This window comes from Halyomorpha halys, unplaced genomic scaffold, assembly GCF_000696795.3.
Source record: "Halyomorpha halys isolate HHAL.00 unplaced genomic scaffold, Hhal_1.1 Scaffold694.1, whole genome shotgun sequence".
NCBI lineage: Eukaryota > Metazoa > Arthropoda > Insecta > Hemiptera > Pentatomidae > Halyomorpha > Halyomorpha halys.
In genome coordinates, this window is record NW_027111898.1 from 682,317 (window position 1) to 693,787 (window position 11,471).

The following is an 11,471-nucleotide window of genomic DNA, read 5'->3' on the forward strand; positions in this document are numbered from 1 at the left end:
AAACAGAAAAATCACTCTTTCATTTGTTGACTCAGAAGGAGCTTTTCGACAAATATAATCCAAAACAGTTATAAACTAGATTAAATTTTCTATAATTTGAAACCGAACTTCTCTCTGAAGACACGATTGTCTTTGAGGTACAGTTTTTAAAATGTAAAAAAAAAATTGGAGATACCCCTTCATGTACAAAACACCTTCATTCATATTTAAAACAAAAATATTTATAGTGAATTCAAGGATCATGAAGTGTGGTGATATCATTAGCAAGTACCGAACCCAAAAAAGAGCGTAAATACCCGTTCATTTCCATTAACATTGAACCCTTCATGGAATACATAATTGGAAATTTTAGTAACCCATTTTTGTTAACTAAATGGGGTTGCCGTTCCATCACTTTTATCGAGGAGAGTGGGAACGACCGATTTGCACAGCATCTGACTCAGACCTTTGACAGGAACATGTATTGCCACGTGAAGTAGCGTAATCCGTAGCGCCTTCCGCATGGCCTCGTTGGAACCAGCGGTCCATTCAGTGTGAAGCATGATCCAATGACTCACAAAATCGTGGGAGCCAAAAGAAAAAAAAATGTGTGATTTAAATGATCATAAAAAGAGTTAAATGGTCGTAATGGCTATGATTCATCGTGAGAAAATATCAAAAGAACAGCAGCTGATCTTGATAAACCGAGAAAATCCTTGGGGTTAGAAGGCCTCAGCAGTGTATTCCAAATTGAATGTGTTCTGGTCTAAGCTTTGAGTTTATATACTCTGGAACAAGAGGGTAAGACGATCTCTACTGCATGGAGAATATTCTAAGAAAGATATGACGACTGCAAGATTTTTGGGAACCTATCACACTTGAACATGGACCAGTCATATGCATAAATTATACTATAACTACATATGAGGCGTTTATTTTGAAAGCAGAGTAAATCCTTTCATGTTCGAAATATTGAAGGGTTTTTTGTTGGATTAAATTTTAAAATATGAGTAATAGACGACGTAAAATAATGTTTTGGGAATGTTTCTATTCTAGGGATGTCAAATTTATCATTCCAACAAGTATAGGTAACATGGAGAACGAATGGACTTACGCCATTTTCAATTCTTTTTAATGCACAAGTCTACAGGAAAAGTAACTTTCCCTTAGAATAAAAATAAATGTATACACTTTATGATATAAAATAAAAAAAAAATTCAACATATATAATTTGTTAAATAACTTTTAAATTAAAATTAATATTTTTTTTTTTAAATACTAAACGCAGGTGGAATATAATGTAATAAATTCGTCATTAAGTCTTTGTATGTTTATGAATGATCTCATTTGTACATAGGCATAAATTGTTTATATATTTATATCATTGGCTTACTACAAAGTAGTGCGAAATACATTGAGACTAACTTTACTAAAATACAATTAAAAGTTCCTACTTTTAGGTAAATTAATTGAAAAGTTTTAATTTTCCTAAAACAGACAACATTTTATTGTATTTTGCGTAAAGTTAGTTTCAATGTACTTAGTAGTGAAGTAAGCCTTAGGTATAGTAGTACCAACTTAATTTTATTAAAAAGTTTTGATCTCCATGCGGTAATATAAAATATAATATAATTCTTATTTATTGTCATTTTTAGGCTACCGCTTATATTTTTTTGGCTTTTAAAAAAGTAGCGATTTTCAAAAATAATATTACAAGTACAAATTAAGCAATCCGAATTTAAAGAAACTGTAGAAACAACTAAAAATATTCGGCAAGTAAAACATAACCTTTCATCACACTAGTGAAAGTGAAATTAAAAATTCAATTGCTTATTACAAATTCATTGTACATTGATTATTAAACTCCTTCTTTGATCATTAAACATAAAGCTTTGATCTCATAAATTTTAATTGCATAATATAATCCATGCCCATTTAAAACTCTCACATTGGGACTTCCAAGATAAACTTTTTTATCACTTCATTAATCAGCCAATTTTTCTGATATAATAATTTTAAATATATTAGAAACAATTTGTTTCACCGTGGAAATATCACGCAAAAATCGAACTATTAAGGAAATCAACTCGATTTTTTTGGAAATGGACTTACGCCACTTTCAAAATAAACGGCTCATATGCAGTATATAGTACTTGAAATATATGTTAGAGAATATGATAAAAGAAAATGGATCCTTAATTGCAAAAATGAGGTAGCTCCAACAAGTTGTGCAAAATCATATCAAAGTAATATATTTCACCGAAATATTATTCTAATATACAAATAGAATTAAAGAAATTGACCAAAAAAATATTTTTCCACATGTCCTTGAATTTTGAATTTGCAGATTTTTTTTAGTTTTTAAAAAATTGAAAAATGAGAACTACATAATTTTTACAGCAAAGCCTTTTATTGTAAATGTTGGAATATAGATATAAACAATGAGGACGAAAATCTAATCCATTATCGTTTGTGAATAAATATTTCTGCTAGTAAATAAGTTATTTGCTCCTATATAAGTTAATCTTAAGTGAAATATATTCTAGAATAAATATTATTTGTAAGATAGAAAATTAATATAAATTATTCCTACTTACACACGTTCTTAAAACCCCAAATTGTTATAATTAAAGTTTCATTTTGTTAGTTTGATTTATATGTTCCTGATCTTTAAATATTAATAACTAGGTATATTGTTTTTGTCATGTAGGAAAATAAAACGAATGCATGGATTGTTGAGTAACTAAGGGCATTTCTTATCCAAGGTTAAATTCATTCATAGACCACGCCCTAGGCAACCGCATTCCTCTTAGGCGCAATTGGAGTTGACCAAGGAAAACCTCAGACAAGTTTTCATTTCGGTTCGAGTTTCACCTAGAGTAGAAAGTACTACGCAAGGATTTAAAAGAGATAATTAAAGAAAGATATAACGATTGTTATAATGTAAACAAAAATAGTAGTTCATATTATTTATGAAAAAAACCTTAATAAAAGTACTATTACTAGACAAACGGTTGTACAAGGAGGTGATTTGGTTAGAATTACGCTCGACTGCCATATTTTTATCCACTTAAGGATACCTACTTCATGAGGTTGGATGGAGGGCTCCAGAACCCACAGGGCTAACTCACGGCTACAGTATAACAGGAAATAATTATCTTCCACAGCCGGATTAGAACTCAGGTCTTTGGAGTTAGTATCACAGCGACTTACCACTGAGCTATCCATTCCCTAAATATTATGACTGGTTAACAAAAAAAAAAAAAAAAAAAAAGATGGTCAATAAAAATATATAAACCGTAAAAACTATTTATTAACTCTTATTTAGAGCATTTACGAAATAGCTTCAGACATATTTTTTTATTTTTTTATTATACGACACAACATGAATATGTAATATGAAAGAAAAAGTTGTAACATTCACTATGAACTTTAATGGGCTTCAATATTAAAAGATCTTTTAATACCAGGAAGAAATAACTGATGAATAATGCAATCAATGGCACATATTACAAGATAGGCATTCATCCATGAAATTACTCAAACCACAATAGAAAGTATTTAAAATAATGTTTTATAAAATGCTGCGTTCATATATGATAATTATTCATGATATGTAGAAATATCTCAGAGAATTATGGGAAATAACGTGAAAGAAACTTCGAATGATTCAGAAAAAAATAACTCCCAGCCGAGGATGGCGGAGGAAATTAAAATAGATTTTATTACCAGCAATGAGTTCAGCTCAGAGGTTAATTGAAAGACGATTGGTTCAGATAATGACTTAGGGTTCAAGCCACTCTTGCAAGATTGTCGACCGTACTGTAGGAATAGTAACCGTCGCTCAGGAGATCTCGTAGCATTATTCTTTTCAAACGATAAATTTTCCGATGTAGTTTTATTATATTGGAATCCATATTAAATATTTCAAATGATGATAAGTGAATCATTGTTCTGTCATAAAATTATTTGGATAATTTTTTCATTTTTTTTTTCTATTCATTGAAATTAAGTACATGCAAATTAGTTTTCAAGACCCTGATTTTATACTCTCATTATCAGTATTAAAAAAATAAAAATAATATCAACATTATTATTTAATTTAAATAATACTCTAATATTATTAACTAATATAACATAACAGACAAAAGAAGAAAATTATAAGATTATGCATATTAAAAATTAGCTACGTGCTAAGTGGCATGAGTATGATTTAGAAGCCAGTGGCGGCCATGTTTTGAGGATTCCTCAGCTTCTTAAAATTTGAAGATTTGTGTTATAAACATTAACAGAATTGTATTGCTGCGTACAATGCAATTCGATATTGTGTTTTATTGTTTATTTGTATAATTGTTAATAAAGAAATTAACAATTATAGAATTAATAGACCAATAATTCAAGGCCACTCTTAGACCGTGGCTCGTGGAATTTTCTACCCTGCACCCTTTTTTTACGCCCCGATATGTGCTTAAGCATTCTATACTTGTAAATCCTCTAAGACTAGGTATCTTATAAGGTAGATAAACTTTTGTATTAACTACAATATTCCTGATATGTTGATGGGGATTGGATACCCAATATTTAATATTTTGTTACTGTTCAATAATTACGAGTTAGACCATGATGGGGAGCATACAAATAAATAGTACAGATTAAATGTGATTTAAAATTTTTATTTTCACTAACCTATATTTAGAGTATATAGTAAGGGAAAGTATTTTTGCTTATAATCTTTGGATTAACGAGGATTCAATTTAGATGTTAATCTGGAAACAAAGATTAGTTTAGTTCAGCGGTTCCCAAACCAATTCGCGTCAGGGTTGTCGAGCTAAAAAAAAAATTAAATTGTCGGTACAGTTATTATTTTTGCGGTTGAATACTAAGAAAAGAAGAAAAAGAGCGCCTAGTAAAAATGATGGAATTCACTTTATATTTATTATTTTAATAGTTAATTGTTTTATTTTAGTAATATTTTGATAAGGAGTATTTGCTTGCAGCACTCCTGGCATAACCATTCAGAGAACTGCTGGTTTAGTGTCTAGACGAACTCTTTGGTAAGTTAATTTTTAGAAAAAAAATGAAGAAAATTTCTAAAAATTTTGAAAAAGACTGTCTAGTACAGGACTCTGTTTAACGATTTAGATCAAGGAATTATTTGATTACTCGGGATAAAAAAAAAATACTTTAAAAGTGCGATCTATCATAATCAATGCCAGTAAATAATTTAAGTGTTTCTAATGATATGGGTCGTTCATACATTTTAAATAGCATGGAATAATCAGGCAACAAATTGGATTTGTGGACAATTTCAATAATAATGACGGAATGCGTTAGGATTTGCAAAATATTACTTTAATAGATCATCCATACGTTAGAGAATCCTTTCTTCTTGTTCATCCTTTTTGGAACACTTGCTTTATAAATGGATTATTCCAAGTTATAATTCCGAGCCGGTACCGTTATACATAGTAGAGGTATGGGACGAAGTTACGAGGTCCCCTTGTGCAACCCCCGATGGAGGTACTTCCTACACCTGAATCCGCTACTGGGTACCGAGACCTCACGTTCTCGAACAGAGATCGGCCTCGCTCGTTTCGCCATCCCGACTTGACCCGAGCCATAGTTACCAGATGCATCTGCCCTTTACGTAATACCGACGGGAGATTCCAACACGACCAATCTTCTTAATGATTGTAGGAGTATTTTTTTCTTTTGTTATTTTCTTTTTTTTTTTTTTTTTTTTTAAAGCTTTCATATAGATAGTGTTCTAGAAATACTTTCGATTATTGAAACTATTTTAATTTCAGGTTAATTCGAAGTAGATAGCGCCTCTTCCTCATTATTTATTCCAATAATCTCAGACTCTCCGATTACTCCACTATTCAAATGAGGGAGTTGAATAACAACAATTAATTAGAATGTATAATTGTTAATCTTCTTAGCCCAAGATCTGTCCTGATACTATTCGACATTCAATAAACATCGAATTACTTACGCAACTATGATGGGATGCAAGAATTATCATTATTATTACTCTGTAAAATATGAACAAAATAAAATTGATTTTCGAGGTTTCGAATAGAGTATAAAACAAGAGCGAGGAAATCGGTGGCAGAAAGAGAGAACATTAGAGATAATAGGTTAATTATCCCCGCCCGAAATACCAGCGCACAAAAAAGCTGACCCTTACGATAAAGATGGAATCTGCACTCTAGATTGTGGGTGTACAATGGCGGGGAACCCATCCGTGCAGGCGGACAACAATGTACTAGTTAACTAGATACAAAAGGACTAACGTAACCGGGTTCACCCAGCCTCAGGGCATTCCGATCGAGATATCGAGATCGGAGCAGGTGAGATGGAAAACCGTTGGCTGGCCACAGCTGTCCTGATGTTCTGATTGGGCAGGTGACCGCGGCGGAGTATCCGTTAGGGGTTCTTCACTGAAGAGTACTTAACAAGCTTTGATTTGTTTGTAAATAATATCAGATCCCATTGGAAGAGGGGGGTGGAGATAATATATTGTATATAAAATACAATAACGCCTCACCTACATACTTTTTTTTTTATTTACTTTCCATAATTATTTTAATACAAAGCTGTGACAATCAACCGATTGTTAAACACCGTCCACTTAAAATAATAATACTTGAAAAAAAAAGAAAAAAAAAAGAGACGTCATTCAATATTTATGAAGTTGAAGAGTTTGTTCGTTTGAACACCCTAATTTTAGAAATTACCGGTCACATTTGAAAAATTACATTTTTGTTACATAATCCGTTTACTCAGGAATGTTTTAGATTACGAGCATTATTCGACGACCCATAGGAACGGATCAGTAAGCGTGTAATGAAATGAATCTGTACGTGACTGTAATTTTTGCCATGAAACTTAATTTTTTAAGTGTTGTGTTAATTATATCATAGATGTGCAATAAGACTTGGAAAAAAATACTTGTTCAAAGATTATTAGGAATATTTTTTGTAATGTACATATAAATAAATATATGTAGTTTTTCAAATAATTTGAATAATTCTAAATAATAAAGATAAATCAAATAAAAATAGTGTATATAATAATTAAAATATAATTTAAGAATGGAAACCTAAATAAAGCACTCATTATTACTTGAATAATGAATTCTTTAGTTTTTATACAATGATTTAAAAACTATATTATATTTTATTCTTTGCTTCCTCAATAAATTATTTTCTTATATAAAAATACTATCAGAGATCTGAAATTCAGTTTACAACCAAATAGAATCACTAAAAGGCTTCAGTTTTATTTATGCTTGAGTACAGGTGTAGTGTAGCTACTCCTAATTAAAATTTTATTACACTAGGCCTTACACCTCCTAATAGGTCCAACAATTGAAATGATTTCCTTAAAAATAATTCATGCAAATGCTTTATAGGAATTCTTGTTATAAATGTTATAGATTTAACGACTAATATATTTGGTTAAGGATAACTATATTAATTTCTCCTAGAGGAAAAAAAACATCATACTACAACCATTATGGTTAACAATTAATGGCAATAATGTTTAGCAATTTCCTTCAATCAATAAGCTATATGTCTCCCACAGAAAAAAAAATATATATAATTAAAAGTCTAGTAAAGAGAATAATTCGATTAATCAGAAATTATGAAGAAGATGGTTAGGAGTGGGGTCACAAAAGAACAAAGATAGTTAATAACCATTTATTTCCCGACGTTTCGCCCCACTTAGTAGAGCTTCATTAGAACTGTTAAGTTAAAATCTTTCGAGACTTGACAAAGTTTTGCCTTTTCTTGACAAAATCTTGTGTGGTCAAAGTCTCAAAAGCTATAAACTTGAAGAACAGCTCTGATGAAACTCTATAAAGTGGGCCGAAACGTCGGAAATAAATAGTTGTTCAGTATTTTTGTTCTTTCTTAACCACAACCCTGATATTATATGCTCAATTATTCACATATATTATAAAATATATTAGATTTTAATTTATCTATAATTATATTTTGTTTTTTAAAAAAATAGCACTAAAAGTTAACTACAATTACAAAAAAAAAGGAGTGATTGATATATAAAATTATTAGCTGTTAAAAGATTGAAAAGCAGGAAATACAATGGAAGAGTGTCAAAAAACACCAAAATTGTTTTAATTATTTTAAGTTTACTTAAATTTAAACTTAAAATTAAAGTAATAAATCATGGTTTATAAAATTAATAATAATTTAAAAGAATAGTCCAAATGCCACAGTTATAACCTAGTAAAAATAAAAAATTCAAATATATAAATTAGGGAGAGAGGACTGAATATGTGTAGAAGGACATTGTACATTAATGTATAGATTTTACCTACAATAAAATAAAACAACGCAGTTTGAACCTGAAGAATTTAATCTTGGAATAATATTATATGTAAATGTTGTCCAAACGGAACAAACAACACAGATAAACACCGATGGAATGTATCACCTCCAGGACCAGTTTATCTAAATTGTATTTATTTTAAATGTTTGTCCTCTCTTTCATAATCTAAATCCGTCTATGGACTTATTTATTGTGTTCTAGTCCATAAAGTCATTGATAGCATGTTCGATCGAAACCATTCAAACTTAAAAAAAATGTACGGCGCGTGCGTCACAAAAAAGTATTGTGTAGAATTTAGTACTACTCCAGCAATTTTTGGGATTTTCAAAAAAAAAAAAAATGTATATATCTTGAGACCAGAGAAAACGAAAATAATAAAGAAAAAATTTTAATTATACTGTTGGTATAAAATTATTATTTTATTGTTTATTGAGGTGGGACTAACGAATATAAATTTTGCAATTAAAAAGAATAAGGCTTCAACGAAGATAACAAAGTGCAATGCGATCGTGAATGTTCGGGTTCTCTCGGTTACGTCCGAACCGAATACCTTTGTTTTCCCTTTTTCTCTTTTAGTTATTCACGAAATTCTCTAATATTCTGTATTTATCCATTTTTTGTTATTTCTGACAATAAGAACTGTTTATTTTTATGAATTAAACAAAATTGAAGGTACTTTAGGGGACGATTTTTGAAAAACTAGTCATTTAAGCCTTGTCAGACTATTTTAATGAGGATAAGACCTAGCTAATATTAAATAACATTTAATTCTACATTGACATGTGGAGTTTAATTAAAATCTTTAAAGTCATTTTCGAGAAAATCGAAAAAATGTGAAAAATCCATTCCATAAACGTGAACTTCCGCACGATCAATTTTAGACAAAAAGTTTTCGAATACCAGCCTTAAATATGTAATTTCAGTTTCTTGCGATTTTTTTATTTTGAGCTTTGCTGTCATCAAGAATTACAAATAGAGAGAATAGAGGATTACATAAAAAAAGTTCATGAAATTTCACTCCCAGTTACCTGCAGTTAAAGGTAGACCTATAACTTGGGAAACCCAACTACAACCAGAAGACTGGAGCCTAGGGTGCTGGAGGACATCCTGTTATAAATTCTATATTTATCAGTTCTGTTATAGTCAATCTGAAATTTTATTTTATCTTAATTTCTTTATTTTCTCATTATCTTTTTCTAAACTTCACTTTCATTTTTTTTATTAGAAGTCAATTATTTATTTTTTTAAATCCATAAATATGATTATTGTTATTATTAACTTTTTTTTAATCTATTATTAAGCATTATTATTTTAATCTATTTATTTTTTGTTTTATTTATAACATTGTATGTAGTTAGGAGTGTCTTTTGTATGAGACTGTACCACCCCATCATCAATTGTTAAAAAACAAATGTACCTCTTACATTAACCATGTAAGGCCCAATAGTTCGATCTGGTATTAAATAAATAAATAAAATTAAGATTATTAAAAAACTAATTAAGATAAATTAAAAAAAGAGCTTGTGCACAGACACACACACGTACCACTTTGCAAGACAATGTTTTTTGGACTTAAACAATCTCTAAAAATGAATGTTCGTCGAAATCTCGAATTCGAAATTTTGACGATTGTAATACATTTCCTTACTATATATTCCATATATAAATAAGTGATAGTAAAACAAATTATAAACGTAACTTTTATTATTATCACTCTAATTTATACTAGTTTATGATACAACCATGGGTATAAATTTGTGCAACTTAATTAAAAATTAATTTAATCCCACAATTAAAAAATTCTCAGATGTTTAAACAAATAATAAATATTATAAAAGTAATATATTTGTAACAGTAGAGTTAGGAACGTTAGTTACATCAGAGCAGCCAACTCAGCAGAACAAATCGCCGAGAAAACAGATATGGTAACTGGTTTCGAAATGTAAGCATATCATACTCGTATTTCATACCGGAATATTTAACTCAATCTATAAATCAGACATCGAAAAAGCAAGTCTGAATATCGGAGAGAAACATTCTCTCGAATTTGAATGCCTTCTGGAATGATATATGTAGACATAGCAAAATTATTTTTTGGCTCCGAAAGATTTACTCTGATTTGTTAATCAAAGTTTCTTTTTGCAATGATTGGATACATTTTCTTTTTACTTAATAGTTGTTTGCATTAAACGGTTTGTATTAAACGAATAAAAAAAAGTTCTCATACTATCCTTTCCCACATATACAAGCTAATTCAATGATGTTCCCACTGCAATTACTGGGCTTTTTTTTTCATACTTGATATTCATGAAATTCATGCTTGGATTTAAATATACGAATGAATACAAAATGCAATTGTTGAGAAATAAGCATATAATAAACTAAAAGATTAATCATATTAATTGCTATTATATGACTCGAAAGATAAGGAATCATTGACACAGCCTTCTGGGGATAATGGAACTTCTTAACGAAATGCAATATTTTTTTTCAGGACAGAAGTCGATATTATTTTTAATAATCGATAGGTATTAGCTCACAACAATTAGAATAAACCAAATAAATTTCTAAATACTTAGAAAAATTATAATTCTCTGTTCAGCAATTTTATGTTGATTTTGCGATTCCTTGTTTATTTTTTCAAATAAAAGTATGAAAAATTATTGTTTTTTATTATACTATTTTATATATATATATTCCCAAACAACAATATAGTAGAATATTTAAAGCTTTTGCTATTTCATCTATGTAATAATTTATTTAACTTTTTTTTTGCATAAAACAACGTTTATATCAAAAGAAATTTTAATTTTTCTACCTTTTAATTTAATTTTTTTTTTTTAATGGAAAAATAATGACTGAATTAAAACTAATAATTCCAACGACAGAACACAATATTCATGATATAACGCACTCCATAGAGTAAAATTGAGATCAAATGATATTTAATTTTAATCTGCTTTTATTTGGTTTTCAATTTTCTATTTAAAGAAAACACTCAACCCCATTCCCAGGTGTTACCATCGCTTTGCCGAATGATCAAATATCTTAAGGATCGATATATGACCAACAATCGATAGTTTGAATCCTTATCTAAAAGGCTGTAGCAGTTATGAAAAGAAACACTTTTTTAA